The following is a 9,151-nucleotide window of genomic DNA, read 5'->3' on the forward strand; positions in this document are numbered from 1 at the left end:
CTCTCTAGATCACAGTTTGAGCATCCCACCTTCGTGGGAAGGCAGTGTAGTGGTTAGGGACATGGATTTGAGAGCCGGATAGCTGGGGTGCAAATCTCAGCTCTGCTGCTTACAAGTCGGTGCCTCAGTTTCCCCATCTGTAAAACAGGGATAGTAAAAGTACCTTCTTCAGAGGGCTTTTCTGAGGATTAGATGAGTGAATGAATGTAAAGTGCTTAGCATAGTGCCTGGCACACAGTAGGCACCGTGTTAGTGTTTCCTGTTATTATTCATTTAGTTGAGTTAATGCCCATTGAACATCTACTATGTTTCAGGCTAAGAGGCCTGCTTCTACACACTGCCTTTACAAAATTAAAGACCGTCCCCAGGTCCCAAGCCCTCTGGATTTATTATTTTTTTTCTGTAACTATCCACTGAGTGACTACCGTTTGCCAGGCACTGCTGTAGGTGCTGAAGATTTGGCGGGGAAGAAGATGGCCATGATTTCTGCCTTCATTGAACTTATAGTCCAGTGGAGGAGACAGACATTAAGCAAAAGAAAATCACAGAAATGTCTATGCACTTGAATGTGTGATAAGTGTCTTAAAGGAAAAGGCCGGTACTCTCAGCGTAAGGCCTTGAATATAGAAGGTGCTCAAAAAAGTCTTTTGAATGTAATCAAAAAGGTTGCTAGGAAAATCAAATACAAAAGCGGTATCAAGTATCCTATAAGTGGGAAGAAACATTGATTCCTTAGCCTTTTCCAGGGAGACTAGCAGAATTCTGTCTTCCTCCCTAAATCCCACTGTGGTTCAGAGCTCCCAAATTAGACTGACTAATGAGATGTTTCAGAGTTGGGGCGCCTGGGTGGCCTAGTCAGTTAAGCATCTGCCTTCGGCTCAGGTCATGATCCCAGGGTCCTGGGATCGAGTCTAACAGGAGGCTCCTTGCTCGGCAGGGAGCCTGCTTCTCCCTCTCCCTCTGCCTGCCGCTCCCCCTGCTTGTGCTCTCTCTCCCTCTTTCTGACAAATAAATAAATAAAATCTCAAAAAAAAAAAAGATTAAGATGTTTCAGAGTTAAGGTTAGGGAACTTTCCTGATAGGCTGCTGGGGTGTGCTTTCATTCCCCAATGTACCCTAGATGGCCACCTAGCATATCACCCCATTTGTCCACTTCCTCTTTGCTTTTCTTCCCCTAGCTACCTGGGGTTCTCAAGCTGCTTATTGGGGCTACTTGGCCACATACAGGGTGAGATGTATTGGAGCACATCTGCTCAGAATTTTCACGAGAGGAGGGCGAGAGGTAAGTGAGGCAGGCCTGGGGCTTCTAGGGGAAAGTGCAGATGTGGAGGGCTGGAGTCTCCAGCATGGACAAGATCCACAATGTTGAGAGCTCCACATCCCCTTATAGATCAGCTCTCTACCCTCCTTCACTCTCAGACGGGTGAATGGAAGAGGCCTAGAAAGGACTCAAGGTCACACAGGGCACCAGAGGCAGGGCAAGGACAGATCGATTTCCATTTCTGTCTCCCTAACGTCCAGCTCAGGGCCTCAAGTACAGAGTAGATCCCCAAGGAAATGCTTGTGGGTCAAATGAAGGCGATCTGGTCTCCTGGTTCCTCAAGCAAGATGGACAGGCAGGGCCGGGCCAAGCCCCTGACTGGCCGCTCTCTTGTCCCCAAAGCAGAGAACATGCTTCTGAGCTGGTGTTTTCTACAGCCACACGGACAAGTGTCACAGAGATAACAGGGAATGTAGAACAAGCAGGAAGAAGCGAAGTAGGCCAGCAGACAAACCCTGAACAGGCAGCACTCCAGATTTCCCAGTTACAGTTCATCCAGCCAACCAACAAAAGCCTAGCTGCCTTAGAGTAAGCCGTAGCAAGAGAAAGGTGGCTGAGAAGCACAAAGGTCGGCCAATTTCACGCGTAAAACATTTCAGGCTGACGGGATTCTAATCCTCAAGAACCTCACAGTCCAGGGTTCGAGGGAGACATAATCACCGACACCTGTGGGGTACTGTGAGGCGCGCAGAAGAGAGAAGCACCCACCAGCCCGAGGAGATCAGGGAGGGCTTTCTGGAAGAGGGGATGCGGCAGGGAGGGGAGATGGACTAGGTGCAAAGGACACGAAGGGCTGTCCAGGAAAGATGGCAACCAGCTTATCAAACCAAAACGAATGGGGATCTGGGATAGACCAGCAAGCTAAGGAGTTTCTAAGGAGCAACAGAAAAACAAAGAAAAGAGAGAAATAGAAGGAAAAGAAGATTGAGGAGACTGGGGACCTCAGAAGGAATGGTGGAAGTTATGGAAGCTCAGAGACAGAAGCAGCCCCAGGAATCTTCCTCCGGGATTTTTGAAGGTCCACCCTCAGCTTTCAGAATGACTCATTTCCAGAAAGCTTTGGATAGCTGAGGTTTTGCCATCACGCGTCATCTTCTGATCTTTCCCCTTCTGCCATGCTCTTATTGGGCTAGGTATTGCGATTTCAGTTCGATGAAAAGTATTTATGGAGAGCCTACTTAATGCCAAGCACCAGGAGAGGTACTATAGAAGGTACATGCATAGTCCTTCAGTCACATTTTTACTGAGGTCCTGCCATAAGGTTGGTATTGTTCTAGAGGTTGACAACTGTGTGTGTGTGTGTGTGTGTGTGTGTGTGTGTGTGTGTGTGTGTGTGTGTGTGTGTGTGAGAGAGAGAGAGAGAGAGAGAGAGAGGGAGGGAGAGAGAGAGAGATGGGGCCGGGCGGGGGGTGGGGGCAGGCAGAGAAAAACAGAAGCACCACAGCATCAACACAGGGATCGGGGCCATCAGAGATTTACAAAGAAGACAGAGGAGACAGCTGGTACCTGTGTGACCTTGGACAAGATACTTCTCTGTGTCTCAGTTTCCTCATCTGGAAAAAGGGACTAATCATATTTACTCACTGCGAGGGTTAGTGGTAGCGTTAGTCAACTCCTTGTCAGTGTCTGACACCCAGGAGCTGCTCGATAGGACCGGTATTCGGCGGTAGGAAGGTGGTATTTGCAGTGGGCTCCAGCGGGCAGAGGAGGGAATATGATTCCCCCCCCCCCACCCCGTGGTGCCCTCCACAAGAGGAGATCGGAGGTTTGCTCCGGCACCAGTGACTGGAGCCTCGGGTTCGGGGAGGAGAGTAGGACAGAACGCTGGTAAGTGGGATGTTTTCCTTACAAACCTCTTCATGCCTGGAGGTCAGGGCATCTAGAGTCTAGTGAAAGTAGACCCTGGCCGGGTGGTTCCGAGGACGAGCCTGATGAGGAGGGGGAGGGGAGGGTGGAACGGGGTGGGTATTTCAAAATCCCATGGGAGTCACTGGATCACTTCTCAGGGTAGGCAGGCCCTGGGGGACAGTGGCATCTGGGGCCTTGGTTCAGGCTAAGGTGACCAACCATGTCTGTTTGCCAGGGACTGAGGACGTGTAATGTTCAGTGCTAAAACCCGGACAGTTTGTCCCCTAGTTCAGATGACTGTCCCTGTCTCCTAAACTTCAGCAGGCTGCTCCCCGCAGATCTCCCTCCTTTCTGGTCTCCAAGCCCCTGCTAGAGGATTGCTGTCAATCACAGCTCTTTGCATTCGTCCTGGTTCAAACCCTCCAAACGCTCCCATGGTCTCTGCGAGCAAGTTCAAACCCCAGAGCCTGGCATCCAGAGCCTTCTCTACATTGGTTTCTGCCTTCCTTGAGAGTCTCGTTTCCCATCGATTTCACACCCCGGTAGATACAGCCTCCTTCCCCAAACAGGAAGTGCCCCTTCCTCTTCTGGGCCTTGGCCCCTGGTTGTCTCTGAGCAGCCTGACTCACTCCTACCCTTGCTCTCTCTACCCTGCTCTCCCCTCTTGGTTCCCAAGGTACATTATGTCTACTTTTGGGAGAGCGCATATCAGGGGTTAGTTTGGCATCATAGACCCCACTTCTACACCCAGTTTCTTTTTTTTTTTTAAGATTGTATTTATTTATTTGACACAGAGAAAGAGCGAGAGTGAGAGAGAGAGCACACACAAGCAGGGGGAGCAGCAGGCAGAGGGAGAAGCAGGCTCCCCACCAAGCAGGGAGCCCAACATGGGGCTCGGTTCCGGGACCCTGAGATCATGACCTGAGCTGAAGGCAGACACTTAACCGACTGAGCCACCCAGGCGCCCCTACACCCAGTTTCTACTGTAATGCTTGGTAAGCTTTTGGTATATTTATTTGGAATAGTCAGTATATTCCTGTGATTCAAAATTCAAAAGGGACTATAAGGAATTCAGTGAAAAGTCTCCTTCCTACTCCTGGCCTCTAAGCACCCCCACACTTTTCTCCCTCTAGGGATCTTTCTCCTGTGCACACAGAAAATAAGGTAATTTCCTTTGTTAAATGAATACAGGAACAAACAGGGAAAACCTGGAAACAATACGAATGCTCACAATCAGGAGCTGGGTAAGCAAGCTCTTATACAGCAATATTTTAGACAAATTTGCCATCATTCAAAGTCATTAAAATCAGGGGCGCTTGGGTGGCGCAGTTGGTTAAGCGTCCGACTCTTGGTTTTGGCTCGGGTCGTCGTGGTCTCGGGATCCTGGGATCGAGCCCCCAGGCTCCGTGCTCAGTGCAGAGCTGCCAGAAATTCTCTCTCTCTGATCTCCGCGCCCCCCCCCCCCCGCCCAGCCCCATGCTTGCTCTCTCTCAAAAAAATAAATACATAAAATCTTTTTAAAAAGTCATTAAAATTATTGTAAGGCAGACTCTGTCGTATACGATATCCTAAAGCTGTAAAAGCAGACCTCTCCATTGAATGCACTTTGTAAAAATGTGGTATCTTCAATGATAGGATGAAAGGAAGTCTGAGAGAGAAATGATTGCTGTTTTAAGGTGAAGAGATTCTGGGTTGTCTTTTATGTAGAGTTGTTTGAATATGAAAAGAGAGAGGCCGGATTGTTGTGAATCTGCCTGATGAAGAAGTGTGATTCATGATGGGACTCATTCACTCAGTAATTCATTCCACAGACACTGAATGCATGCTTTGTCAGGAGGAAAGAGCCGGAAACAATGCGGAGCCTCTCTGGATAAGCTCTAAGCAGGCTCTGGGGACCTAAGCAGCTCTGAGGGAGCGAGAGGGGTGGGGAGTACGATGAGTTCATTTCAAGGCTGTTGATTTTGAGTTATGTGTATTCCTCAAGAGGAGCTGGGTAGTGGATGGTAGGATCTAGGTCTGGGAGTTGAGCAGAAAGGTCGGGGCCAGCGCTAGCCATCAGGGAAGCTGGAGGTGTGTGGTGCTCACCCAGGGAGGAGGTGGACAGGTAGGGAGAAGACAGGTTACATAAAGCTGGTGAGAGGTCATTCTGCAAATCTCTCCATCTCTCTGAGCCAGGGCCAAGGGCACCAGGAGAGCCAAGGTGGCACCTGCTGCTGAGTGTGCAAAGGCCTCAGAGTCCAGGCAGAAACCCTTCCTCCCAGCACTTGGCCTCCAAGCCTCATGCGTTCATGGCCTGGGTCTGGTTTTAGTTGTCTAGGAAGGCCTTGGACCAAGGGGGGCTTCGACTGGCTTAAAAATATGTAGGGGTCCTTAAGTAAGAGGCTGGGGTAGAGGGTTTAAAAGATTAAAGATCAGGGGCACCTGGGTGGCTTGATTTTATCTCAGGTCATGATCTTGGGGTCTCGAGATCAAGCCCTGTGTTGGGCTCCGTGCTGAGCATGGTGCCTGCTGGAGATTCTCTCTCCCTCTCCCTCTGCCCCTTGCCCCCTCTCTCAAATAAAAAAATAAATCTTTAAATTTAAAAAAAAAGGAACAAAAAAGATTAATGATCAGCTAGGACTGGAAGAGGAGAGCGGGTGGGCCTGGCATCGGAGGCAGGGGTGTTCCCCTGCAGGTTGAGGGATTTGGGGGACTCGGGAAGGGGAGGTTTCTGAGTAGGGGTTTCCCCCTAGCGAGCAGGTCTCTGATGTGCCCCCCCCCCAGGTCCTGTGGGGCAAAACGGGTGGAATTGTTGCTCAAAACTTAGAGAAACGGGATGGGGGTGGGGCACCTGGGTGGCTCATTGGGTTAAGCGTCTGCCTTCAGCTCAGGTCGTGATCCCAGGGTCCTGGGATCAAGCCCCGGGTCCCTGCTCAGCGGGGAGCCTGCTTCTCCCTCTCCCTCTGCCGTTCTGCCTACTTGGCTCTCTCTCTATGTCAAATAAATAAATAAAATCTTTAAAAAAAGAAGTGCTTTGTTAGAAACAAACAAACAAACAAAACAACAACGGAGAGAAAGGAGAGGGGTTATTCCCAGAGCATCGTGCCACCGAGGTGTTGCTGCCCACCTTCCTATGTCCCGCATGAAGTCTAAGACTTCGCTCACCATCCTTTCACACACAATTGGCAAAGGCGGCCTGGCGAGCAGATGCGTAAAAACTGGTTATCCATTTCCACTGCGCATAACCATTCCTCTCCCTTTGCGGGTCATGTCAGCACACAAAAGCATTTCACAACCCCTCTTGCTGGTGGTGATATATGGACAATAGATTGAGAAAGCGTTAGAGAGGCAGGGGTTCAAAAACAGTTGGGAAATGCTGGATTAAACAAACAAACAAAAAAACCAAAACCCAAAAACCAAACCAACCAACCAAACAAAAAAAACCCACGTTGCTTACCAGCAGCCTACGGCTCTTATTCCTCACTCTTGTGCCACGTTTTATAACTGTTCGAAGGGTGTTCACGTGTTTGATTTCACCTGCGCCTCCCTTGAGCCTGTGAGGTAAGGAGGGCAGAGGCTGCGTGCATCTGGAAGGGGCAAAGGTAAAAACAGAGCTGGGACTAGAACCCAAATGTCCTTGTTATGGCATATGAGTGAACCGTGCCAGGTTAAGCTGTACCTTCCTTGAATGGGTTAAAAACAAACAGTGAGGAAACCCTGTGCAGGTGTCAGGGAGCTGCTTGGGTACGGAGACAATGGTAACAATACCGTCTTGCCCTAGAGTGTCTAACAGAGATGGGTGGCCAGGTGTCTTGCGCTAATGGGCAAAGCAGGAGGCCCAGTGTAAATGGGGGAGAACTGTGGAGCTCAGGGGATACAGAGAGGTGGATTTAGTTCCAAAAGGTTCCCCCCTTGCAGTTTGTTTCAAATGACAGGAGTGACCTGGGTGACCAGGGTGGCCTGGGGGCACTCTGCTCAGGAGTGGCGGATGGAGAGCCCAGCTCAGGACTCGCGCCACCAACCTCTTGCGCTTGCGATGGGCTCATCCAGTGCCCTGCCCAGTCTTTCTCATAGGGACGTTGGGAGGAACCCGCGTGGAAGGGACAAACCACCGCAGAACGGCATGAAAAGGCAGTGCTCAGCATTCACCTTTTAAAAAAAATCCATTTGGCCTCCACGGGAGCGCTACTGAGGGCAAAGATTTTGGCGACACTGATAGGTTTGCACCGTCGACTTAGTAGCTGCGTGGCTGAGCCGTTTCTTCCTGAGCCCGCTTCCTGCTTCGTAAAATGAAGGTATCATCTCCTGCCTGACAGGTTGTTAGGACGAAATAAGCAGCGTTTGTGAAGGAAAGCCCTCGGTAAACTAAGAAGCCGTATTACTATCTGGTGAACTCACCTCCGGGCGTCCGCCAAACCCAGCTCGCTTTAGGGCCCGGAGAGAGCCGGCCGCGGTGGGAGTCGAGAAGGTGGTTCTTTTTTCGGGACGACTGTGCCTCGGGGGAAAATGGAGGAAGAAGGGCTTGCTCGCCCCCTCTGTCTTCCTATCCCCCAGCTGAGGGGGCAGGGGCGGGGGAAGCTGGCATAACCTTTTTCTTTGGTGAGTCAGCCAAGAAGGCATTTCTAGAGCTCCAGTGATGTGTAAGTGGTGGTTTGGGTTTGGAGTTTTTTTTTTTTTTTTTTTTAAGATTTTATTTATTTATTTGAGAGAGAGAGAGAACGAGAGATAGAAAGCACGAGAGGGAAGAGGGTCAGAGGGAGAAGCAGACTCCCTGCTGAGCAGGAAGCCCGATGTGGGACTCGATCCCGGGACTCCAGGATCATGACCTGAGCCGAAGGCAGTCGCTTAACCAACTGAGCCACCCAGGTGCCCCGGGTTTGGAGTTTTTTAAAGCGGCTCCCTCCCTTTTAAGCAGCTTTAAGACACACAACAAGCACACGCAACTGGGAAGCAAATGGGGGAAAGGACAGAAGCCCCGCTGACTAGTATGAACTTGAGGAAATCAGCTTCCCGGGGCCTGTTTTCTCTTCTGTAAAGTGGGGACGATGCTACCTCCCTCGCAGGGTCATTGCATTCACGGTGTGTGGAAGTGCTGGGTTCGGCACCCCGTACCTGTCCCTGTCCCTTTCCTTTCCCTTCCTCGCGGACAGACTGTAATCACTGAGCCTAGAGCGAAAGCACTTGCCCTTCAGCTGCTCCAGGCTCTTCTAATGGCTGCCACTATTGAACAACCCCCTGCTACAGCTCATCCCTAGACAGGGAGGCAACAGGAGCAGTCCCGAGAAATTGTATCGCCCAAGATCACACCGCGTGCAATTTCTAAAAGGCGGGATCCCAACCCACCTCCTCTAGGTTACCTCTTAGGTATCAGAATGTGTGAGGGGGCTTCATCGAGCTGGGTCTTCTGGAAGGCCCATCTTTAAATAGACTCAGGCCAAGGGGGTAACCCCAACCTGGCCCATTTTGAGAAGGAACTCAGGGTGGAGTTTCGAGGGCAGGAAATAGGCCATCACTACAGGGAAGCTGGCAGTGATTGGAAGAGAGCTAAAAATGAACGTTTGCCTCCCAAATCCTTGGAGAAACTTAATCTGTGCTCTAGCAGTTTCAGGAGCTTACGTTGTGAGGGTGAGGGGAGTCCTTCATGAAACGGTATACAAATAGAGTACTGGTGGTCTTCTGTCCTCTCTCACTAAACACGACCTCCTACTCATCGCCTGACAGCCCTCCACTCATCACCCTGTAAACAAGAGGGACTCAAGTCTCCTGTTCGAGCCTAAGCCAGACTGCAGAGGCTAGGATGGGAAGGCTGAGTCATCTTCCTCTTAAAAGAAAACCTAAGGGGCGCCTGGGTGGCTCAGCCGGTTGGGCGTCTGCCTTAGGCTCAGGTCATGATCTCAGGGTCCTGGGATCGAGCCCTGCAACGGGAGTCTGCTTGTCCCTCTCCCGCTGCCCCTCCCCACTGCTTGTTCTCTCTCTCTCTCTCTCTCTCTCTAATAAAATATT

The sequence above is a fragment of the Zalophus californianus genome, chromosome X, assembly GCF_009762305.2.
Source record: "Zalophus californianus isolate mZalCal1 chromosome X, mZalCal1.pri.v2, whole genome shotgun sequence".
NCBI classification, from domain to species: Eukaryota; Metazoa; Chordata; class Mammalia; order Carnivora; family Otariidae; genus Zalophus; species Zalophus californianus.